We start from the raw sequence: 27570 nt of genomic DNA, 5'->3' as shown, positions 1-27570 counted from the left end.
AAGCCTTGTCCTGGAAAGATGAGGTTCAGACAAGTGTTAATAGATAGTACTGGAATGAAACATAGTAATTTTATTGTTTATTCTAAGTCACATGACTAAAATATAATTTTTTTCTTTTTAAAAGATAAGAAGTAATATGCCCTTACTTTGATCCCATCTCTTTCATGGGAGGTTTTCTAAGAGTTTTTTTTTAACAGAGTAAAAAATTATTGGTTGTTTATTTAATTATTATTACTATTATTATTTTTATTACTACTACTACTACATCAGCAAAGTCTAAAAAAGTGAAAAGAATTTCAGAGTTTTTGAGTTAAATATTGGCGATCTGACAATGCCTGTAGACTATGTGAACAGGTGGATATTTTTTTTTAAATTCTTTTTTTAAAAGAAAGTTCTCTTTGGCACAACTTTCTAATTTCTAATTTCTAATTTCTGTCAAATACACTGATATCGGTAGATTATTACATGAACTATAATCTCAATATAAAACATAAAAAAAAAAATATTCCTGAATAGAAAGCAATGCATTTTGTCATGAGCAGATTTAAATGTATATAAATGTCATTTTTTTGTTAATATGTGTTTCATTGACTGATTGGTGCTGGAAATAAATGTGATATTTTCAGTGTTACATTTGAGTGCTCTAATCTCCACTAAATCATTTTCCCCAGGTGTCACCTCCAAGACAATGATTAATGACATACTAATAAAGTTCACTTTGGCAGCCTAAACCTAAAATGTCATTTCTATTGGGTATGAATAATTTTCAGCTAAATAGAGCCTTGAATCCCCACCACGATGTTCTTTGTTCAAGGACTTTATTTTTTAAATATTTTAATATAGCTAAAAGTGGGAAAAAAAAAAAAAAAGTTGATGTGAGTTATCTACATGATGAAGTGATGTTTTTGTTGGCTGATTCTTCTTTTAGTCTTGGCACTGTGCTCATGAAATAAATTAACCATTATCAATCACTAAGCATAATCGGGTTTACAAATCACTCTACAGTGCCATTAGCCAATCACAAATGAGAACACTAATTCCTGTCCTTATACCAATACATATATTGTCTTGTCTAGATGGTGTGTCTTGCATGAAAATGGAAGCCAAACCTCAGACTCTAATATTACTCCTTACCTGTAAAGCATTAACAGCTGCACAGAACAGGAAAAGGCAATTTGTGCACCAAAGAACCTAAAATCCTAGAGAGAAAGAAACATGTCAGGAGAACACAATGAGAAGTCTGAGGAAGATATACAGTGGACAGTTTTAAAGCTAATATAAATATTTTTCTGTATATTGAAAGTGAAGTGATTTTTCAGAAAGAACAGTTAAAGTGTTGCCTAATATCTGCCTAACAGATATTTTGTCAAGGTCAAAAGGGACCTATGGACATCATCTTGTCCAACCGCCCTGCTCAGAGTCACCTAGAGCTAATTACATGGGACTATATCCAGAAAGCTCTTGTGTATGTCCAGGGATGGAGATTCCATAACCTCCCTGGGAAGCTTGCACCAGTGCTCAGTCATCCTCACAATGAAGAAGTGTTTCCTGATGTTCAAAGAGAACCTCCCCAGTTTTAGTTTGCACACACTGTTTCTTGTCCTGTCACTGGGCATGATTGAAGAAAGTCTGGCTCTGTCTTGTTTGCACATTCCTTTGAGTTTTAGAAACACAAATAAGATTCACCCTAAGACTTCAATGGACCCAGTACTCCAGGTGTGGCCTCACCAGTGCTCAGAAGAGGGCAACTACCACCTCCCTTCAGCTGCTGGCATTACTTTGTCTAATCTAACCCATGATATCACTCACCTTCTTTGCTGCATGGGCACATTGCTGCCACATGTTCAACTGGGTGCACTCCAGGACCCTGAGGTTCTTTTTTTGTAAAACTTCTTTCCAGTATTGGGTTGCTCTTGTGCAGTTGCAGGACTTCGCACTTCCCTTTTTTGAGCTTAATGAGGTTCCTGTTGGCCCATTTCTCCAATCTGTTGAGGTCCCTCTGGATGGCAGCACAATCCTCTGGTGTATCAACCACAACTCCTTTTTCATGGTTTTCATTCAGTCATTCTTTGAATTTTTCTATATATTTAATGTTGTCTAGTTGCTCTACTTTTCACAAATGCTTTTTTTCCTTTTTTCTCCTTTCTTTGTCCCTTTACCCACATGTTGTACTCTTTGAATATTTTAACTGCTGATTTCTCATACTAGCAAGATAACATGCTGCAAATTCGTATATTTCTGGAACTTGTAACAAATTCTGTTCACTAGAGTTAGGAAAGGCGTGAAGAAAAGTAGTATCCCTTCCATAATACAGTATATCCTTTTATTTCTGTATATTTCTATTAATACCATTACTTCAATACAATGTTTTATTCCCTGTAAAATTTTCAGGTTTTCTTCCTCAGTCACAATCCCTTGTGGCTATAACATTACTGCATTTTTCAAAAGGGCACATAACAAAATAACCCATTGAAAGTATCATAAATGTAGAAGAAACTGGAGAATAGCTTGCCTATGAAACATTATTCTAAAAGATATTCACAATTTTTTTAGTGTGTTTTTTTTTTTTTTAGCAAAAGATGCATAATATACAGAATATAGTAAGAAGACACAGGAGACATTTGCTTTAGTCACATAAAAGAGGTAATTTTCTCTAGATATTTTCACAACAATAAAGGATTTATTTTTTTCCCAAGTTAAATGTCTAAAAATTTTGCTTATCTGAATATAAACTTCCCTTTTCTGCAAAAAAGGCTGCATTTTGCTTCCCCAAGCCACTGCTGTTTAACATTCTATTTCTGAGTAGAGCATTAGGACATTAGCTCTTACTCTGAGACTATTACGGAAAAGGTCACAGTAGTTCAGACACAATTTGAAGTGCCCTTCAAAGAATGGTCTTTAAATGACCTTCAAAGATGTGATTAAGAACTTTTAACTTGACTTCCATAAATAATAAGGGAACAAACCAATATAGATATTGCTTTTAGTTTTTTCCATCTTTCTACATAATTACAGACAATAAGCCCAATAAGGAGAAAACTAATCAAAATATCCTAAGTCTTTGCACATCAGACACTGATGAAGTTCTATGAACCTCTTCAGAAAGTCTCCTGTTATTGTTCCTGATATCTTCTTCTGGTCCAAATGCCTTCACATCCAAACTGTTTTATTTTTTCCTTTTCCCTTTGATGTTATCCACTCACTGATATATAAAGTACATCTTTATCCTGTTATTATAGGAGTCTGATTAAGCTTTCCTAAGATTTTTTTTAAATTTATTTTAGTCAAAGCACAGAGATTTTTCAGTTGTTCTGTAGAGGTGATAAGAGATTTTAGTATTAATATCTTTTATAACTGTGCTAGAAATACCAGTATTGCAGTCTTATAAACTGCTAAAACCTCAAAATGTAGATTATAGAAACATACAATGATGACTTGACCCTGGTCAGCACCTAAGCCCCCACCCAGTCACTGAGTCACTCCCTGTGGAAGAATGGAAGAGAGTACTGAAACAGCAAAAGTGGAAAGACTCATGACTCAAAGTAAAGATGTTTTAACAGGTTAAACAAATCTGTGCACATGAGCAAAGGAAAATAAGGAATTAAGTTATTTATTCATTCCCATCAACCTGACTGAGCATGACTGAACTCTAGTGTGTGACACTTGATTTCCATTTTAATATTGGTGATATTGGATATCACTCATAATCTAAGCCCAGCCACCTCCAGAACCTCTAATATCTGAGGGTCAGCTGGATTGCAGAGATGTTTTATTTTCTGCCAATTTTGTTTGTTCCCCTTCAATGCAACACCCCTCTCAGCTTCTTGTCGACTCCTGGCCTGCCTGCTGCAGAGAAGGAAGTGTAAAATGGGGAAAAGATTAAATAAAAAAGAATTAGATAATTTTTTAAAAAAGAAAAACATTGATGAGCAAGCAATGATCAGCAGTAGCCAAAAACACCATTATGTTTCCAACTTTTTTTAAGTCACAAATCCAAAACATGGCACCATGTGGGTTGCTGTGAAGGACATAAGCTCCATCTCAGCCAAACCTTGTACATATATTCAAATCTCCTAAGGAAAAAACCAAACCAGTGCCAGTCCCATTTCTCCAACATAACAAAGCCAAACATTTTCTCTAAAGCACAGTGCTTCAAACTGTATATTCTTGAAAGAAACTCCATTTTGCTAAAGTCCAGGGATTCCAGCACCTCTTTTAATGAGCTTTTTTGAAATCAAATTACCTCTCTAACTAAGGTACTGAATCTGATTTTGCCAATGAATTTTTCAAACTTAAATTTCCAACCATAGATAATATAAAGCTGCCAAGACTGAAAAACAAGATATATCAAAAAACTTCTCCTGTCTAAGTGAATGTTCTGAGTCATCTGACTAAGATGAACTATTTAACCTAATGGGAGAATTAGGGAAAGGAAAAAAAAATGATTCTAATCATCCTTGAGTACTTGGAAGATAGAAATCACATCAAGATTTCAAGCCACTAGGTTTGTTAATTCCCAGAACAGACCTCTGAAAGGAAGACTAAAAAGAAAACAGAATTAATTTTAAAATTAGCATGATCCATTTTTAAATTTTTTTTTTTTCTGTGTTTATGATCTCTTTTCTGCAGATATGATTTTCTGCTAGACTAGAGACTAACAGATCACAGTCCAGGGTTCTCTCCCCAGACTCAACACTTCAAGACTCTGAGGACAAGTTTTTTTCCTGATCATTAATGTTGTCCTCCTTTTGGAACTCACCTCTTGTTTGCACATTCTTAGGTTCAGTCATAAGACTTGTACACAATGCTGAATACTTAAACAAGATTATTCCTTAGACTACTTTCAGTAGTGATAATAAGTACAGAAGTAGGTCACCTAGGAGCAAGATCAAAATGCTGACAGCCATAAGGAATAATTTTTGAATGCTAAACATGTTCAAGAAAGTTATAAAGTGAAATATGGGGTCAAATCAGCATCTAAATAATTCACAACTGTCTGATTCTATTAAAGCAGACAGGTTTTGAAGATAGAATATTTTTTAAAAATCTATGTTTTCAAGCTCCAGAAAGATTTATATCCAAATTATAGAATACCTCTAAAATTGCCTTATCCACCACAACTTTTTTCCAACACACATCGTGCTACTGATGGGCTTTGGCCAGCAGAACTTTCAGTTTCCAAAGAGGACAATAAATATTATTCCTTTCCTTCTTTTCAAATTATTTTGTATTGTACTAATAAAAAGTGGTGAGTTCACCCCAGTCAGTACCTAAGCCCCTACCCAGTCACCCACTCCCCCCACCAGTTGTTATTGACTTCTGCTGTACATTTTATCATTATTTGAAGCAAGCCAAAATGCCATTTCAACTTTTAAGACAGCTACATTGCATACTGTTTCTTTCCCTTTTCCATTTACACCATTGTTTTTGCACTGAATATGTATACTAAACATCTTGGCAAAGCAGTGAAAGCGTCGTCCTTGATATAAAGTGCTATGAGATCTCCTTTTATGACATCTGCATGTGAAATATAAGATATTATTTAATCACTAGAATGGAAGCTATGAACCAAGTTTATAAATCAAAACAATCTGGAAATCAAATAAAATCCACTGTCAGATTTCCACTATGACTCATAATATACTGCTAATTACTTAGGCACGCATGTTACTTCATAACATAACAAAACAACAAATTCTATTTATGAAAAATGCTACATGTGATCTTAGTTCTTGAAACTGTGAGAGAAGCTAACAGAAACACATTTGTATATTAAGAGCAAACAAACAAAATGAGTGGACCAAAACTTCTGTACTATAATGAAATAAAGACAAAAATAATCTATTCCCAAGTTTTCTATGGTACTCATTAATGTACTTGCATTTTAAACATTTTGTTCTGGAAGAGGCAGAATAAGATAAATTTATTTGACCAAAATTTAAGCAAATAAAAATCTACTATGTAGATGCTACCAGTAAGGTACAAGGAAAAATTGAGAAAAATTAATCAATACAAGACTATCACTGTGTTGTTTTAGTGAACATCAAACTTTTAATTTGGAAATTTCAAAAGCGTATATGTATTTCTGCAAAATCAAAGACTGTGTTTTTATTTTAAAACTATAAAAGTGTGATTTTCCAGTGTATTTTTCCAGAATTTTTCTTTGTTTTAAATCAGGATCTATGTAATTTTTTTTGGTTTTGCAATGCTTTTCCATTTAGTTGAAACTTTATATGAAGGGAAAAAGTCTTCACACTATCATCTCTAAAATTTTAATTTTGGTTTTGGAAGGTTGTGATCAGAAGAGACAAATACGAATTTCCTTAAGAAAGATAAAGAAAGATAAATAAATTATTAATTATCTCAGCCATCATGAAGAAAAAAATGTGAAAACAATCCATGATTTATGCTGAAATAACATAGGTTTTCACTGAATTATTAAAATCTGATTTAAAACACATAGATCTGCTTCACTATAGTGTGCTTCATGCTTGAGTGTTTCAGGCTAGAAGGCAGTTCTGAAGGTCACCTAATTCATCCTTCTGCTCAAAGTCAAGTAATATTTGACAGTGTTGCCCAAGACTTCTCCAGCCATCTCCAGGGATGGGTATTCCCAAAACCTCCTGAGGCCTCTGACCCTATCCATAAATACCCTTCTGAGGAGAACTCTTTGTTCTCATGGACATTTCCCTTATTGTAAGCTTGTGACTGTTTCCTATTTATTATGCATCTCCAAGCACAGTCTGGGTCCATCTTTCCTGCAACCAAAAAACGGGGAGTTGAAGATAGGAAAGACATTCTACTTCAGCCTTCTAGCCTACTGGATAAGAAAACCTGTGTCTCCAGCCTCCAGTACTCAATGCTCTCTGTGCTACCTTTGTCTTTCTTGTTTAGGAACCCAATACTTCAGCTTCAGAATCATGAGCGTGAAATAGAGGGGAATAATTCCTTCCCTTGGCGAATGGGTTTGCCAGTGCCACCTTGTCTGAAAACATTATACAAATTGTTTTACACTTGTTATGGTCGGCTTAAAATTCATTTTTGTTTTGGATCCTGTCAGAGCCTGCCCTCACTGCTTCGCAATTGTCTCAAAAGAGCAATTTTAAAGTGAATAGCCCTGGCTAGGGCGGAGGACCTGGCTGTCCAGAACTGAGCAGAGGGTGACACCCGGAAAGAGAGAACTGCTCCCCTTTTCTGAGGGCCAGCCTTCAATGCTGGGATGTCCCTCCAGGCACAATTACCCTGGCCAGGGTGGAGGAAGCCACCTGGATTGTACTTATGCTGAGGTACCTGGCTGAGGTGGCTGGAACGAAGCAGGGAGTGGAGGCGCCTGGAAGTAGATGAGAACTTATGAGTGGATGGAGAACTGCACCCTTCTGCCAAAGCTCCCCTCCTGTCTTGCAATGGCTCTGATGCTAATGAACCTGGCTTCTGTGGCAGCTGACTGACAGCTGCCCCTTCAGAACAAAAGGAACTCAGGGGTATATATGGCTCTCCATGCTGTGTCTCTTCCGTCGTCTCTTGACCCACCACTGTTTTGCGTTGGACCATGTCCAGAGTCAGCACCATCTTGAAGAAAATCTCTGGACAGCTGGATCCCTGGTGGTGACTCTCTCTCTCTCTCTCATTCTTTCTTCCCACTTTCTTACCTTTTTTATCCACTTTTCTCTCTGTTATATCTTCTTTTCCTCTCTTCCTCTTTTGCCTGGCTCTATAATATTGCCTGTGTCAATTGTCAAATACAGTCTTCTTGCACCTAACCCTCCTACAGTTGGACTTTGTTTCAAGGATCCAAAACAAAAATAAATTTTAGTATTACCTTGGACAGTAACAGATCCAGGAGATTATAGAAATTATATTTAGCATTGAAAGCTGGCCCTCAGAAAAGGGGAGCAGTCTCCACCCAGCCATTAGTGCTTAATTCTTATCTCTTTCTGGGTGTCACCCTCTGCTCAGCTCTGACCAGGTCAAGTACATTAGCATCTTGCTCCACCTTAGCCAAGGCTATTAATTTTAAAATTGTCCTTTTTGAGACAAATTCCAGTCAGTGAGATCAGACTTTCACAACACTACAGACCCTAAAGGCAATGGAACCATTGAGATTTGCTGATGTTTGATTCAGTAAAATTCTTTAGCTCTTGGGATTTCATATGTATAACAAAAATTAAAACTACATGTGAAAAGTTAGCAAAACTTGCATTATCCATTCATAGTCAGGCCATTCTCATTTAAGTATTATGCTTTCAGATACCAAACTTTTAAATAAATGAAAAACCTGTTTTGAAAAGAGAAAGAAAGCAGAAGCAAATTTGCCTTAGAAGAAGGAGAAATATGTAAAATCTTACTAATACCTGAGAATGGTAAATTTTTTTGTTTCATGATAGCCTATAGCCATTTATCACTGTGAATGTCTATATGAGAGAAAACTTGAATTGTTTTGAGGCTAGGTTTGAATTTTTTCCCCTTTACGAGTCTGTCACTTTGCAAGTGCTGAAGAGTCTGCAGCAGTGAGATGTGCTTCTGTTTGCAAAAAATTCTCTATTGTGTATGATGCAATAAGAATCAAGCCCTTCCAACTGGATTTCTTTCTTCTCATACACTGCAATTATTTATTTGATAGCCCAGATCCTCCTCTTATTAATTATGTCATAGTATGTGAAATGGCATATTTTCTTTATTTTTTATTAAATGCCATGTTATGTACAGTACCTGATGGCATTTGGGAGATTAATGAATATTTGTATTCTGAATATGCTACAGTTAAAATATTTCACTATAAATATACCAGTTGAGCACTGAAAGAACCTAGTATGTTTTCATTAATTCTGCTGTGTTTTATAATTGTGATTAATTTATACCATTATTATTTGAAGCAGAGAAGAAGATAAGCACCCACAAAAGGAATAGTGGAAAATAATAAGGTGTATATCTAGAAATATCCAGACACAACTAGCAATTTATTCTACAGTTAAAAAGTACATATCTTTAAACACATACCTAGTCCCCTTCACATCAATTCCCTGGTTACAAAGGGTCGAAGCATCCTAAATGCTGACAGCAGACAGAAATTTTTATTTTCCAAAGTGGAAGCTTATTTGAGAGTGAGAACTAATTGATCTTCCTTTTTTCCTCAGTAAATTTTTAGCTGTTTTCAAGTTATTTCTTTTTTCAAAACAGGAAAACTTCTTCACATTGTAGGCAATGTTAAAAGTGAAGCCACAAAAAAAAAAAACAAAAAAACAAACAAACCAAAACCTAAAAACCATTTGTCTGATTTTTTTATTTCCCTCAGATCCCATAGTTTAACTGTGTGTGGAGAGATTCCGGCACTGCTTAGTATTACTAATCATTGTAATGAATGTTTTGAAATGTTGCTTTTAATTAGGAAATCCCTGATATAATTCCATTTCTAGATGGAAGAAAACACACCAAAGTTCATAAAATATTCTAATAAATGATCCATGCAGATTAGCCCTCACTATCTGAGACTATAAAAACAATCAAGAAAGCTCATACAAATGAAACAAAATTACACGTTAAATGTATTAATTAGATTACATTAAACATCTATTGTGACTATTCTTCCCAGGAAAAGTATTCTTTATTCAATTAATTCACTCTAGAGAGAAATATCTCGACAACTGGATGGTGAATTCTAGATGAATAAATGAAGGTAAAAGGGTTAATATTTTTAATATCTTTTTTTTTTTTTAGAGTGATAGATGAAATTTTCCCTGATACTTGGAAACAAAATTAAAAACCAAAGAATTTGTGAATTTTCTGATCTCATAACTCAGTTTTTCTCACACATTGAAATAACATGAAGTCCAGCTTCAGAGCATGAAATATGAGACAACATTCTGAAAATTTGCACTGACAAGTAACAGATTGCTGGTATTTCCAAATCAGAGTTAAACACTTACTATATTCTGACTAACATGAATAGAAGTTAACAAGCAGCATGGTATTACAAATTTATTTTTTTTTACTTTTCATATTAAATTTGTTATTGGCAATAAGTGCATCAAAAAATGATTGGTGATCTACAGTTGCCCAATAATTTTTTTTCGTTATAACTGATCATGACTTTCTGTACATTGAAGTAGACCTCTTTTACAGCTCATGAATTGTATTAACATTCCTCTTTATTACCTGTGATAATAAATTTGTTTCATAAACTTTGCCAATTTTTATGTGCTTTTTCAAAAATTATGATTTCTAGCCAAGTTTCTAGCATTTCGGTCATTGATTTACATATGCTGTTCATTTTTTGTTTTGTTTTGTTTTTTAAATTTCTATGAAGGTTTTGACAAGATAACAGCAATGAAATAATTCTGGACACATTCCTGTAATTAATCACTTTTTACTGATCATGGACCATCTGGTACCTTGGTTGTTAGATTTATCTTCCCATATTTAGCTTACTGATCATAGGTGTTACTAGCAATCCTCTTAAACATATGGGAGGCCTGACAGGAATAATTTTTCACCAGCTAATCTTATTTTTATTTCTGTGCTTTGTTATTAATACATACCTCTGCATTACTTTTCTCACTGCTTGGTTATGGTACTACTTGCTTCAGTATCCACTGTTTCAGATGACAGAAATCCCATTCTGTTTCTATTCTCACATATACAATGAACAAATTCAAATTATCTTGACGAAAATAACCTAACCTGTTAAAGCAAAATGCAAAGTTATATTATTTTATTCTACATGCTAGGTTTTTTACTTTGCTTATCCTGATAAAATAAGATGCTTCAACACAGTTAACACTTCCTTCCTCAAAATAAAATTTGGATGAATGCTGGTGTTATTTTTAAATGTCATGGTGACTGAATGTAACAGGGTTTTTTTCTGATGAATTGCAGTGTTTATATGTTCTAATAGATTAGATGGAAAAAGAAATAAATTTTAAAAATCATTACCTTAAATTCCTTGGTTGTATGATATTGAGGAGCATGCCCAGAAAAGGGCAACAAATATGGCGAAGGGCCTGGAGAACAAGTGTCAAAAGGCGTGGCTGAGGGAACTGAGGTTGTTTAGTCTGGAGAAAAAGAGGCTGAGGGAGATCTTATTGCTCTCTAGAACTACCTGAAGGAAGTTGTAGCAAGGTAGGGTTTGGCCTCTTCTCCCACGTGACAGAACAAGAGCAAAGTTGTGCCAGGGGAGTTTTGACATCAGGAGAAATTTCTTCTCTTAGAGCACTGGAGGCACTGGAACAGGCTGCCCACAGAAATGGTTGAGTCACCATCCTTGGAAGGGTTTAAAAGACCTGTCGATGTGATGCTTAGGGACATGGTTTAGTAGTGGACTTGGCAGTGCTAGGTTTGCAGTTGGACTTGATACGTAGATGGAACTTGGAATGGACTGCCCAGGGAAGTGGTGGAGTTGCCATCCCTGGAGGTGTTTAAGGAAAGGCTGGGTGGGGCAGTTAGTGCCATGGTCTAGCCAGTGTGGTACTGTTAGGTCATAGGCTCGACTTGATGATCTCAGAAGTCTATTTCATCTTCAGTAATTCTGTGATTCTGTCTCTTTTGGGAGTGAAACTATTTCATTGAGTTCCAGGAACTGAGCAGAATGTAAAAACATCATAAAAGACAAACTGCAGTATAGTACATGGATAACTAATAGACATAGGCTGCTTCATCTCTCTAGCTACTGCCCTCAATACATGAAATAGATGGAAAAATGAATGGAAAATAGATAGAAAAATAAGAATGCACCCATATTTTGCAATTTTGCACAAAACTTCCTCTACATTTTTATGTGACTTATTTTTCAAGAATTTCCATGTACCTTCAAGGCTGACAGTATCCTTGCTCTGTGATCTTGGAAAGTTTGTTAGTTTGTTGGGGAAACAACATAGATGAATACAACAGAACTGACCTGATGGAACAGCAATAATGCTCTAAACTGAACTTAACGACCATATTTATGAGAACATAGATTTCATTATTGGCTCAAAAAATAGGAAGGGAAGAGATTAGACAAATCGATACATTATATGCACTGCCATTCACAGAGCAGAGAAATGTGACAGCAAGTAACTTAACACTGGAAGACTATCAAAACTTGACAAAAAGGTGGTCTGAAAAGCCAATCTAATTTTATAGGTCAGTTGTAATTTTTTTTTTTTTTTTAAAGAAAAATAAGAATTTCCCAGTGAGGATAGTCATTTACAATAGCCAGTTAAAGAGCCATTTCCACTTCTTGTCCCTTTTTCATGTTAAAAGATATAGAATGCCTAAAAGTATAACATAACAGTTACAGCAAAACTGAAGTATATTTCAATCTCTATCAATTAGTATTCTCTGAAAACCAACGTCTTTTAAAAGATGACTGCTCTGGTGTTAGAGACCCACTCTTAGTCCTGCATGTTTGCAGTCAATAGCTGGTTTTCATTACAAAATCTATCCTAATGTTTCAACAGATATCAGAGAATTTCGTGCTACTTTGGGAAAGAAAGACATTAGAAATGTGTACTGGAATCTCTAGAGCTAAAAATAAATAACTAACTTAATAAATAAATAAATGTTAACATGCATAAAAATTTCCAAGTTCCTTTGTTTTCTTAATGTTTTTAGATTTACTGAATTCATCAAGAGCACAAAATAAAATCTGAAACTTTGAAGAAATCCTTTGGGTAAAAATGGTATGAAACACACAAGTTCTGTGAATATTTTTTCTCTATTTCTATATTTTTGTCATCTGTGATAAGAAAACTATTTGATAAGAAAGAGAACTTCTTATTCAGGAACTCAGAACTGTAAACCAAAGAAGTCTCCAAAAACAAGATAACAATGAAAACTTGTTTCTTCAATTCTAAATATATTTTCTGCATAATCTAAAATACTTGAGCTATTGAAAGTTAAACTGCCTTTGTGGCACTTTCAGTTCAAACACCAGTGTATATAGAGAAAGCCAACCTGAAGATTTTATAGAATAACCTCTGAAGTGCACATTTTGTTTTTAAGTGTTGTCAATTGCACTCTACTCTGACTTATTCATTTGAGACTCAGGAGGAAACCTTTTAATCAGCAGACTGAAAATCATGTTCGTTTTTAAAATGTAGCAGACTGGCTACTGAGGAGAGGAGAGAGGAATACCAAGTCTAAGTGATCAATACAGTAAATTACCTGTTATAATCTTGTATTCTAGCCTTGGCTAGAAAAATAGACATGGCTATTAAATTTTTATTTTAAAATATTAAGGAGGACAATAACCACAGGGGAAAAAAATCCAATCAATTTGCCTTTTAATAAACTCTGCAGATAGTTGTGTATAACTGTAAAAATTTATTTATTCAACTTTTTAAAATAACATAAGTACTGTGACTAACTAGTTCATACTAACTTTTCTTAATTCATAGCACTCTTTACCAGAACAGTAAAGCAAGCTAAAAAATACTTCTGTTTTTGTGTATATTTGCAAAGAAACACTTCAGGACTTTTTATTTGTTAAAACATATTGAAATCATATATTTTTAGTTTGAACATATCATTTGTAAATGCTGACCATATGTTTTTTGTTACAAATTTATATTTTCTCCTCACCACTGTAAAACACCGAAGAAATATATTTATATTATGATATATTAAAATCATAAAAATTAAAACGTGTTAATTTTCTTTTCCTTAACATTTTTAAATAAAATGTTGCAAAATTATCATCACAATTATGTTAATAAATTACAGTAGCACCAGGATTTTGTGGAACTGATCAGTCTGGCACAGTAATGTATTAAATATAAAGATTAAAAGGATGTGGGGGAGCATTTTGGCTATTTGTGGTGGTTTATCTTGCAACTGTCATTATTACATGGGAAAGCTATGTTTAGCAAGATAACTACTATATTATGTCAAGAACTAAAAGCTAGGGGAACAAAAGTCTTGTGGGCTGTAACCATGAGCTCTTACAGGTTTACCAGCCCTGAATAAGGTTTTGCAGGATTGTCATTACTTCACCCACCTCAGAACTGTACTTTTCCATCTGGTAACAGACTGTTCTGTAAGTATTATATGTATATTTATGCAAATGTGGCTCTAAGGAAGCTTCTGCACCTACACATGCAAGAGTGAAAATTTTGTTCCTTCCTCACACATATGTACTCTGCTTTTGTGTACCACAATGGTCTATGACATGATAGGGAAGTCATGATTGAGGGGCTGCTTGGAGAGATGCAAGCTGTCATTTTCTACTAATTACTTCAGGTTCTTTATTATGTTATTCTTTTTTTAAAAATGTATGCACAACTGAAATATTTAAATTTCCTAGACTTGTTTTCTTGTATCAGGAGGAGGATTAAGATGCTTTGGACCAAATTCAAAACAGTGAATTTGTTAAGATGTTAAGAAAGAGGCAGTACATAAGAACACTATATGTAATAACCAAGATTTAGTCTAATTTGAAAATCTTTCTCCGTGAATACCACCTTTTGCCTCAGGTGGAAATAGTTCTTTTGTGAAATGTGAATAGATAAATACAGCTGTGGGTAAAAGGTCAAAAAACAACTACTTCTGTGAGAAAGCATGATCTCTACCATGTTACAATGTGCTAGATGTCTTTAGGTACACTTTAAAAGTGGTTTGAAAAGACTGCAATTCCCCAGCAAGACATTAGAGTTTTTGTTAGCAAAAATTCATCTAGTTCATTTCAGTCTTATTCTTCTAATTCTTTTCCTTTCTCAGCATTAAACTGATTCACAATTATTCCAAATTTAAGTGAGTTGATTCAAAGAGTATAAATTTTTCATCAACTTTCAACTTCACTGAAACAACATAAGGTAATGCTAAGTAATATGAATGCTATTTTCCAGGCTTTTTTTAAATACTGTGAGCTATTATTAGCATAATTTGTTCAATGAACATAAGGAGTAATTGTAAATATTTATTATTTACAAAAGGCTATATTTTAAAGGATAATAGAGGTTTTATGTTCTTATTCTAGAATATGCTTCAGGTGAAGTGGGGTGAATTAGGTCAAGGACTCCATAAATGTCACATCAGTAAAAATTTTCCATTTGATTTCAGTTGATACCTTATAAAGATTCTACAAACAATAGATACAAGCAACACACAAACAATTGTAAAAACAGTAAATAAAATTACAGTTCTTCAAGTGGGGGATTGGGGCTTTTGAACCCCCCCAAAAAATCTACAGTATAGACTCATAGAATCATACAGTGATTTTGGCTGAAAAGGACCATAAACATCATCTAGTTTTATCCCCCCTGACATGGGCACAGACACCTTCCACTAGACCATGTTTCTTAAAGCCCCATCCAACCTGGTCTTGAACGCTTCCAAGAAGGGGACATCCACAGCTTACCTGGGCAACCTGTTCCAGGCGCTCACCACCTGCACAGTAAAAAATTTCTTCCTGATATCTAACCTAAATTTTTCCTCTTCCAGTTTAAAGCCATTACCACTCATCCTATTGCTACATGTCATTGTCCCTCTCCAGCTGTAGGTCCCATTCAGGTACTGGAGAGCTATAAGGTCTCCCCAGAACATTCTCTTCTACAGGCTGAACAACCCTTATTCTCTCAGCCTCTTTGCAGAAGAGGTGCTCCAGCCTTCTGATCATCCTCATGTCACTCCTCTAGACTCACTCCAACAGTTTCAAGTCCTTCTTGTGGTGGGGGCTCCAGAGCTGGGCACAGTACTTTGGGAGGGCTCTCATGAGCGTGAAGCAGAGAGGGAAAATCACCTCCCTTGACCTGCTGGCCACGTTTCTTTTGATGCAGCCCAAGACATGGTCAGTTTTCTGGACTGCAAGCACATATTGCTGGCTCATGTTGAGCTTCTCATCAACCAAAACTCCCAAGTCCTCCTCCTTAGTGCTGCTCTCAAACCAGTATCTTACAGAATATTTTAAAATGTCTTAAAAAAATTAATATTAAGCATTCAGCAGTTCTATAACTGGCACATCAGTTGTGAATTTCAAGAGAGTTTAGCAACTGTTACAGACAAGAATATTTGACCAGAGGGTCTATAGCTTCCTCTGTCACTTTCTTCCAGAATACCATTGATACACAAACTCCATCTGACTAACTGATTATGTTTGCAGGAATTAGTCTGAGTTAAAAGTATTGTAGGCAAAAGAGATATAATAGAATAATTTCTTTATATATTTACTGATTTTAAAAAAATATATTTGTATATATATGTACTTACATATACATTCAGATTATAAAAGAAGGCAATATTTCATAAAAGCTAAAAAGAAATTATTTTCCTATCAGTCAACCAAACACATCTTCAGCAGAGTTGAAAGGCAGCTTTCCATATTTTATCATTTGTTTCATTAGCATTATAAAAACCCCTGTCATAATTGTAATACATTTTCAACAAAGGGAAAAGGTATTTGTTATTGCAAACTGTTATTAATTTATTCTTATCACTCGGGAGTATTCTCAAGTCCTTTCAAACTCTGTGGGCACCTTTAAACTGAGTTCTATGTGCATTAGATCAGACCTTTAATCTTTGAAAGATTAGTACTGTGTTACAGATAGATAATAGGTATCCTTTTAAGCATCTTTTACATAACAAATGAGCCAAGTTCAAACAAAGCTGTGTTTTTTGGTAACTTATACAACAGTTCCTATCATTTTCATCTCTAACTGGAGACTGAAATCTATGCCTTAAGCCAAGCTAAAAACTTGGCAAAAATGGAAGACTGATAAAAGTTAGATATATCCTTGGACCATTAATAGGGGCCAATACTTCTTCAGTAAAATATGAATCCTCAGAATATAAGTTCTTGTTCTCCTCTTTCTTAAAGGAAGTAGAACAATAATACATCTGCTGATCTTTAGTGCCACACACTGTCACCATCACAGAGTAAAAATGTACTCTAAATAAAGACTGAGGGGTCAATTCACTTGAGCAAGCATAGGTGTCCAGTGTGTTGGGAGACTCCAGAAAGTACACAGCCCCATCTCTGTCTGCTTCTGCAGAAGTGTGCAGATCTCTTGAAGGCTCATGTCTCTTCTGTTCATCCTCTATGGTCAGATCAGAAACTAAACTACCTCACACAGGATTCCCTACCTGTACTTAGGTAAGTGAATTACTCCATGTGAGACATTACTATTTCTGGCTTCAGTTTTGGAAAAAGAAAGAATTGGCTTTGAAGAACTATGTAGAAAAATATTTCATCAGGTTTATAATTTGGATCAGTGGCACTAAAAGTTAGAAACATTCTGAGTGCATTGAACATATTTGGATAGGTCTACAGAGACACCAGATTCATTGTCGTAAATTAATCTTTACTCCTGTCAGATCTCAGGTCATTCCTTAGGCTTAGGTCAGCCAAATTGTTTTGAAACAGTATTTTGGGAAACTCTTATTTGGATCAACTTTAAAGTACTCTCAACAAGCAGATAGGTTTATCTTCAGTGTAACCACTACGTTAAAATTAATTTCAAATCAAAAAATCAAAAAGAAATCTGAGTTTACACAACATTCTTACAGAGGTAAACAAGGTATTTTTACATTGTTTCTATATACTACTGTGTTTAAAAACATACTCTGTAAAATATAGAAATATAGTATGGAGCATAGGAAACAGGTTTGTTTCTTCCAAGGAAGTTAAAGAATTGTATTTTTAGATGTTCCAGCTATCCTAGTAATAGAATCCATTAAATATATTTACCTGCTGAATACAGAAACAAATTAGATATTTTATTTCATGGAATAGATATGTAGCAGTTGTTTCATGACAGAAATAGAAAAAAAGAATTCAGACCATTGAAGATACTTGAAGGCTAATAAATCACAATTAGAGGCTGACTGATTGATGCTTTAATACTTTTGAATCAAAGGATATTTTTGGAACATATTTGAGTTAATCATCATGATCAGCCAGTGTGATATGACAGAATAGTTATAGCAAGAAATGAGTCATGTAAAGAGGAATGTTGTTGGAAAGAGAGACATCATCTATCTTTCCACATGGCCAGCCTGAGTATTGCAGAGGCCAATAGAAGGGAGCAAATAGAACATGGAAGGATAAACTAATAAAAATTAAAATACAAGTATTAAGTCATACTATTGAAAACTGAAAAGATCTATTAAAGATTACAAAAAGACATTTTGAAAAGTATACTAAACCTTCTTCCGTAATGTTGCACTGTTCAGTTCACTTGCTAATCCCTCCTGGTATGTTGGCAGTCAACTTTTCAGCTTTTTTTACTTCCCCTCAAGATGCTCTTCAGGTCCTATATCCAGTCATCCTTTCAAAGCCTTCTGAAAGATGCAGCCTGGTTTAATGTCATGGGTTTTTTTCCAAGCTCCTTCTATTTCGACCTTCAGGATGAAAAAAAATAAAAGAATCTTCTTTAATTCATTAAGGAGTGTTTCCCTAAATACGCTGTCAGTCTTCTCCTTCATGTAGCTAATTAGTAAGCAATCCTTTGTCTGATAGAAGAATGAAATGCCCCTCTTTGATGAATGCTTAACATTACCCAGTAAAGAGCATATCTTTCATTCTTATCTTGCTTTGTGACTGGAATGGATTTTCTATTTAAAACATGGTAGAAACACCTAAACAGTTTAGTCTTCTGTTGTGTTTAACTGGCTCTTGACAGAGAGTAGGTATAGCAGCAATCAATTGCTTTGCAGCAGTAACAGTTAAGAGGTTTCATCAAGTTTTTTTAAATGGAACAGAACTACAATGATTTCAGAATGGATCCTAAACATTTATGTAACTTTATTAAATATTTTATCACTGCCATTATCTATTCCATGAAGAAAGCATTCTCAGATTTAAAAAAAACACCAAATCACCAAACAAAAACTCTGAAAGACAAAAAATTACACATTTAACTTATGCATTAGACTATTCTTTCATGAAAATTTCTATTAAAATGTTCTTTCTGAGCTCAGAAACTCACTTTATCAGTTGCAGTTAACACATTTTTTCTTAATAATAAATATTAAATTACACTGTATTAATTATATTATATATATTACTACACCATACCATGTAATATTAATTATATTGTATTATATTTCTTTATCACATTATATATATTATTTTTTAAAATTTATGTTACCTTTGGATTTCTTCTAGTGTTGTTAGAACTAATGAGTAGGATTGAAGTTTACTAATAGAAATTTTATTGTGCAAAAAATTCTCATTTTAGGTAAACTTCTGATCTGTATATTATGGAAAAAAAATATACTTTACATGAGAAGGGAGAGCTGCTCAGCATACATTCTTATTAAACTCCCACACTATTCTTTAGACTGAAACCTTAGACATCACTAAGCCATGTATGAAATAGGGCTCTGCTGTAGCAGGAGGAGCCTTTCTTGCTCCTGGGGCTCAACAAGCTGCTGGCCTCTCCATGCCTAGCACCAGAGTGAGGTCCCTCCTTGTGGGTGTGTGTCCCACCTTTATTGGCCCCCTGGTAATAGGGGGCCTGCCCTAACCAAGCACAGGTGGACTCACACCCACTCTTTGGCAACTCGAGGCACCTGGTTTATCTTGTTTCTCTACACTCTGCGGTGCATAAACTTGACTAAACCTACCAGTGATTACCTGCCTGGACCTAAACTAACTGTTATCACAGACATGGCACTTTCTAATTCTAGAATGTCATGTTTTCTGTGAAGGAGCTCTGTGGAAAAGGTCGTGAGGATCCTAGTAGGCATCAAGCTGAACGTGAGGCAGCAGCATGCCCTGGCAGCATTTCAGACCAACAAATATCCTGGGGTATATGATCACAGTCAAGAGAAGTGATTAATTACATTTATTCTGCACTCTTTAGGGTATATCTAAAATACTGCATATAGTTTTGGGCCCACAGGACAGGAAAGGGCACTGATAAACTCAAGTGAGTCCAGCAGAAGTTCCCCAGCACTCTGAGGGCTGGAATGAGGAGCAGCTGTAGGCACTGGGATTATTCAACCCGGAAAGGATATGGCTTGGTGGGGGAGAGAAGAAGGAGGTCTCACAGCACTCCCCAACACCTACAGGAAAGTGGTTGAGGAGCTGGAGCCAGGGTCCTCACAACAATGGAGCAGGAGGATAAAAGGGAAAGAAGATGGTCAGAACAGAGATGAGGAGGTCCTTACTCCTGGGGGACATGGTTGGGCAGGAGCACAGGTTCTCAGCAAGGCACCCAGCAAAGCTGTATGGTCTCCCTCCCTGGAGACTGACAAGCCCTGACTGAGCACAGGTGTAAGCAGCCTGGTCTGAGCTCACAGATGGCCCTGCCAAAGGGAAAGGCTGAAGTGAATACCTCTTGACCTCCTTTCTCACCTGTACCATCCTGTGATCCTATCGTTTCATAACAGTGTTAACACCTAAGCAGACCAATGAAAAATAATTGATTCCTTAAAAAAATAGTATAATTTCAAGAATGCACTGTGTCTAAATAACAGTATTATCAGATGATTAATTCTATGTCAGGTAGATCTGACAACCACAGATAGTATGCACAAAGTAAATTCATGTTCTACACTCAAAAAGTTCCTAAGCCTCACATCTATTTCAAACCACTTCCCTATTGCTTCTCAGAGGAATCAATATCAGATGACTTTACAATGCAAGACTACTAAAAAAAAAAAAAAAAAAAAAAAGGGGTTATGTAATGAAGACTGACTAAACTCAAGAATACACAGAGCTATGTAATATTTCTGTAAGGAAATGCTACTATCGAGTTTCATTTGTATTTTCTGATACATTTAAATCAGCTGTTGTCCTTGATTAAGGACACTGATTCTCTACCTGTTACTGCCTACACTAAAAGGATGTCGTTGGTTATTGCAGGCGTAGGTTTCATTCCAAATCAAAATAATGAAGGAACAAGCTACACACTAGAATATACATTCTTGAAACTCTGTCCAGGTTTTTCTGGCAAGATATCTAATCATAATACTGGATTTAATAAAAGAAATGCACTTTCATCTCACATTTATTGTTTGTATACCAAAAATAACATGACAGTTCATTGAAATCTCTTGAAATGTTGAAGATTTTGCTATTTATTATTATTCCTCGGGAAGTGTTTATTGGATCAAACATCATTATCCCCAGGGATTCTGTTCTGTTACAGGTATATCTCTGAGCCAAAATAAAAATATAGAATTTTTATCACATATATGCAGTGTTTTATATATTTTTTCTATCATGAAACAGCATAAAATTTTCAAAATGTGTATTTCAAAGTTTAATATTCCATATTCCATACCAGTTTTAAGCAACATTACTGGAAGGGCATATTTTCATTTGCAGTATTCCTCCACTACATGGATACAAATTTTATAGCTGACTTCTGTGAACAGTCTATCAACACAAATATGATCACAGATTACAGACAGCAAATTCAAGTTCTACACTTGCTAAAACAAATAAAAATCAAACAAATATACAAAAAGGTTCTTAAAATGAAAAGTTAATTGCTTTTAATACACATTTCACATAATTTTTCTACCTTTAAGTTTCCAGTGAGATTTTGAAGTTTCTGTAGAACAGGAAGAGAATGGCAAGCATTTGAATGGTATCTTAATCACTGACCCACAAGTTTATTTTACATAATAAGTAAACCACCCTCTCTAATCAAAAGATTCTTCTTGCTGAGCAACCTTATTGGTGAATTTCTGTTCCCTACTAACAATCTTTTATAATAAGAAGGGATTATTAAATTTTTATTATCAGCAGCTTATACTAATTTTATCCACCAACTGAGACTTCTGCTAATTGAGGATAAATGCACTAATCTGATACCACCCCAAAACATAGAACATATTAAAAATCTCAGCACAACCTGAAAACTTCATTAATATTCATTGTCTTTCCTAAAAGCTACTGGTTGCCTGAATGAGAGTCTTGAAGATAAAGTTGAAATTGCAGACTCTACAATATCACTATTTGGCACATTTTGTTTGAATTATTAAATAGAAGTGATATATCCAAAGTTATTAGCAAAATGTTAATGTAATGACTTTAGTCATTACAGACTTTGTTGTGATAAACTGTGCTCCTGTTCAGTCATTAAAGAACACCAGCCAAATGCTGATTTCCTGGTCAGGAAAATTTCACACACACTTGAAAAACGGAACAGAGTAAGGACTACAGAACAAGATCTCTTTTCTGGTAATACTGATTAGAATTGGTAAAAAAAATTATATCTTCCTTTCTTTGATTATTTTCATCAGAACTGAGCAGAAACCTTAAGGCAGTAATTATTGCAAATGACAGATTTTCTTTTTTGTTTTTGTGAAGCCCTTTGCCCCAGTGTTTCATTGTCATGCTCTGAAATGGCTACATTTCTATGTGAAATATTGTTATTCCAAAAGGTTTCAATTAACCGAAATGCAAAGCCCATCTTTAAAATCTTTTATACCTCTCAGTTTAATAATCAACTGCTTAGCTATTTCTCACTTTACACAAGGAATCCAGGAGCTGCAGCATTTAGATAATGACTACAAAAGAAAAAGAAGCTGAAAGAAGTCTTTTTTTTTCAAGGATACAAATGGATAATCTCCAATACCTTTTCTGTCAAGGATAAGGCAGACGACATCAAATGCGCAACACTGACACTCATCTAACTGCAACTGTCACAAAATAATATTGATTTAGACAAAGGAGAAAGAGGTCGAAGAAAGTCTATGCCAAATCAAATACCAGTTTATTGTGTCACTGATTATAAATACAAGTTTATTACTGGATTTATTTGACCAGCTAATCTCTGGAATATGCATTTCTTAAGTAATCATTTTTTGTTTGCATTAATAATTAAATTCGATTGGAGTCCAACTGAAATACAATTAGCAATTCAAATCAGATTCAAATTTGTGAAAGGTACCCTGAATTTCATTTGTATATTATCTGCAGACATGATAGGAATTTCAAGGCTTTCAAATTTTAAAACATTTACTAAATGTTATTTTTATAACATTTATTGCTAATATTTGCAAGGATTCTCAGTTTAGAACCAGAGACTTGTTTGAGCATGAATAGAATGGAAGGAAGGTTTCCAGATGCAGTTCACTGATTAATCTGCTCCCTTTTTGTTGAAAGTGGATAGAATCGATGCTTGCATATATAGTCTGTTATACATCCTCAAGTGGAATATTGTTCAGCTATGTGCACATAGGACCAAGCATATGGAAGAACAATAGCTTTATAACAAAACCCTGCTTTTATTTGCTCCAGCTGGCTCTGTCATGCTTCTGTATGCTACAAATCTGTAGCATCTGGCCTTCTGCTGTGATTTGAAGTATTATTCAGTTGTAATTGTGAATCAAATTTATAACACTCTCAATGTGACTTCCCTATCCTGACATAAACAATGGGTAAAGTTGACAAAGTAATTTCTGTCTATAAAACAAAGATTATGGTGTCCACTAATATAGTCTCAAAGTTACTGAAACTCATGTTGACACAGAGCTTAATTTTGATCTGTGGTACTCAGCAAAGTTACCATTAAGCACAACTGCTTGTGAAAATATGCACTCTAATGCCTTGATTAACATTCACTATTTCACTATAAAAAGGTGTCAATTTCCAGTATCATTATCAGAACATATCACAAAACCACATTCTCTGGTGTCTACAATATTATGAGCTAAGTTAAAATCCTACAGTTCAGTAAAATGGGATTATTCTTTCTATAGATGGTAATAGATCATTCCTATTAGAGGAGATGTCAAGGTCTTTTTCAAGAATGAAAAAGATCTTTTTCTTTTTCCTTTTTTTTTTTCTTTTTCAATATTTATTTCTAATAAAAACCTTTACAAATATATTTATTGAATGCTAAGAGGACACCCAGAGCAAAATGACCTTTCTTCTGAAATTGTCTTGAAAAGTTACAGAAACAACTGCAAGTTAGTATATATTTCATTGTCTTTGTTTTGTTCATTTTTTTTAATAAAACACACAAATGCACAAAATCAAGTTGATATTCCAAATGTGATGACAATTCAACTTCAGTGATTTATTTGTTAGCTTATAATACATTAGGGGAGACAGACAATTAATGTCATTAAGAGTTCAATCCTTATCCAGATCAAAATCAATCTACACAGAGATTCAAGGTCACTGGGTTTTAGAAACATTTAATATTTTAGCACCCTGATTTTAGGTTAGAATCTAGAATTCCAAATCTGGTATTAGAATTGCAGATGCATTCATACAGCTGAGGCCCTTCAGGTAGGACTTATACCAAGGACACGATAATTCTTCCTCTCAGAAACCCCAACCTTCTCCAGATGTCATACGTGTAACGGAGCAGAAATCCAAGCCCCAAATTTGTTTCTCAAATTCAACAGTAAATTTTTCTCTTTTTTAAACTTCAAATTACCTGCTTTTTTGAAAAATATGCAGGAAGGAAAAAAGAAAGTGCTGATGATAGTAGTAGGAATGTTGTTGCCATTACTTCACATCTATGAGACTTTGTCCTAGGCTGAAAGTAATAACTTCTGGCAACACCTCTTGGGATATGTAAGTGAAAACATGACTGCTTCATTTGACAGGATACAAATGAGTAATATCTCACCCTGAAAAGCTCTTACCACCTAAGCAGAGAACTACGTATCCAGGTGACATTTAAATATTTGCACAGTAGGGGTAATTGCAGAAAGCTATGTAATTGTGTGGTAGTAGTGTAGATATAGCTTGAACCAATTTATTGTGTTTCTGAAAGCAGATATCCGTTTAGGAGTCATAGAAGAATAAATTGGTTTTGGTGTCTCAGACATGCCACAGAGCCTGCACAGAAGTGTGTGTGTGACAGATTTTCCACGGTTGACTTCAGTGTTGGCCTGAGGACAGGTTGGGGAAAGAATGTGAAATACTGCCTCTATATCGGGCAGACTTCTCTAATGCTCAACTTTTTTGCATGCAAATCCCTTTCTAAAGGTACTTCCTGTCCTTTTAGGAAAACCAAGCCCACTGATCACTGTTCCACAAAAGATTCCCCATCTTTATCCTCCTCAGTAAGGACAGTTGTAGCTGGACATAATCCTGCCACAGAGGTGAGCAGAGTAGTGTCTGTTCACCTAGAAAACACCAAGAAAACAGGGTCTCACTGTATCTGCTGCCAGGGTCAGGATGGATAAGAGTCATCTGCAAACAGAGCAACAGAGAAGTAACACCTAATGGATTATGTTTCCATTTTTCTTCTCTGTTCTTCATTCTACTTTGCCCAAGCAGCATCAGAGCCAGGGTTCAACTAGCTAGAGCTGCACTTGGAGATGATAACCAGTCCTTGAAGAATGGTAACCAGACCGGTCAAATAGGCAAAACCTTGAAGAACTTCCTTTTGTGATAGTAAAACAATATGTATGTACGCCATAGTAAAGTGCAGGAAAATTCTGTATAGCTCTGATCAGTTCTGATGCCTCCATTAGTTCTCACTGTTCTGATTAGTTCAGTTTATCTGATTTTGAATCCTTGTGCCAGCACAACTACCTAGTTCTGGCATATCTACACACTAAATCCAGGTCTCCTATGATATCAGAGGTGAGCAGCTTCATTAGGCTGACACGCAGTTCTGTATCAGTAATTATGGGTCATTTGTGTGAATAGCCCTGGAAATTCTGTTATTCTATTGCTGTATTTTCTAAGCCTCTGCTATCTTTATTTCAAATTTCTGTGCTACAGCTTTGTAGCTATTAATTTTCACACAGACATTTCCTGTAATATCATTGGTAGGTCCATCTGTACAGTAATGGTGTTTAAAAGCATAAACACACACAAATGTATGTATATAAAATATCTTTTTAGCTATTTATTATTAATATTGAATTATAGAAAAGTTATTGGGGTTTGAGTGTATTTCTTATCAGTTATATCATTAGCAACATATGCTGATTTAATGACCATATCAATGTCCTTCCTCACAGACAAAGCTAGCAGTATATCACCCCTGATTTTATTCAATACAAAATCACTGGTCACTGGATTGAAGTCTAAAGTCTACGCACCAATATTAATACAAGTTCATCCTACCTATTCCAAGATAAATTTCAATTCTCATTTGTAATTGAGTCTAACATAAAATAATCAAACTGGGCAGTTCACTTAGAGCTAACTGGTTTTGTGTTAAAAATAGGAAAAAATACTCGCAAATAATTTTATAAAGGTATCATTGCAAATTCTCTCCAGATTCTCTAACAATTTTTTTGCTTCTAGGATATCTTGCAAAAAATTTGCTGATATGTTAGTTATTTTTCACTGGAAATAACAAAAGAAAACAAAAAACAAAACAAAGCAAAACAAAACCCAGAACAAACCCCAAAACATTCTACTCTTCTGTGATTGGATAAGATTTTTGGTACATATAGTTGGACAATGTATAAATATATGGTCTTTTTGTTTTCTTATCCCTATCCTTATTATAACCACCACTGGAGCTGATCCATTTGAAACATTTCTTACTCTTTCTCCAGGTTCATACTTTCTAAGGCACTTTTCCAATTAAGAAAGAGTAAATTTTTAAGCCATTTAACAAAGTGGCTTAAAAATAGCAGAAAGTAGGGAATATATTACAAAAGATTGAGAGTGTGGAAAGAAGAGAAAGAGAAAAAACAAGTTTTGTTTCTAAAGGGTAGCCTGACTGCCACTGGCATACACCAATTTTGAATGACTTTAAAATGTGGAGTATCTGCCCACTAAAACAAGCACATGAACAATCAAACATGAAAGACCAAAGAAATGATGCTAAAATAGCCATCAGCCCTCAGGTTGCGTTTTTGGGGTTTTTTATGTCATGGTCAGTACTTAAGCTTTAATGTCATATTAAGTGGATGAATGCTTCTTTTGGGGGCATCCTAAATTGTTAGCTGGTCCTAAATGGGGGGGGGGGTTTGGTCAATAGCTCTTCTTACAGAGATTGTATTATATAACTTCACAATAGTCTTCAAGAGTTTTTTCATTAGGCATATCTTTGTTCTAATGAGCTTCAGAAGGAACAGCTGGAAAGCTTTAGATACCCCTGAGCATTGTAATAAGGTCTCCCCTAAGCCTTTTCTTCTCAAGGCTTAACAGACCCAGTGTTCTCAGCCTCTCCTCATATGGTTCCAGTCCTCTGATCATCCTTGTTGCTCTTCTCCTGACCCTCTCCATCCTGTCCGCATAATTTTTGTACAGGGGGGACCAAAACTGCATGCAATACTCTAGGTGCTATCTAACAAGCATCCAAGTAGTGTGGATTGAATGATGACTTCTTTGTCTCTGCTGGTGCTGCCCTTGTTGGTTGTCTTTGAAGCTGCTGCACACTTCGTTCATACTGAGTCTGTTGTCCAGCAAGACCCCCAGGTGCCTTTCCACAAGGCTGCTCTCTAGCCAAGCAGACCAGATCATTCTGAGCTGCGTTCTTATGTGTTCCCAATATGTGTTGCAATCCTTTACATTGAATTTCATTAAGTTCCTGGCAGCCCACCTCTTTGGTCTGTCTAAGTCATCCTGGAGAGTGGCTCTGCCTTCTGGGTTGTCAGCCTCTCAACTCATCAGTGTGTCATCAGCAAACAATTCCATTATCCAGTTTGCTAATGAAAGTTTTAAACATCATCAAGCCCAATATTGATCCGTAGGGGACTCTATTTCTGACCCATTGC

This window comes from Calypte anna, chromosome 2, assembly GCF_003957555.1.
Source record: "Calypte anna isolate BGI_N300 chromosome 2, bCalAnn1_v1.p, whole genome shotgun sequence".
Lineage (NCBI taxonomy): Eukaryota > Metazoa > Chordata > Aves > Apodiformes > Trochilidae > Calypte > Calypte anna.
This window is presented reverse-complemented; position numbering follows the sequence as displayed.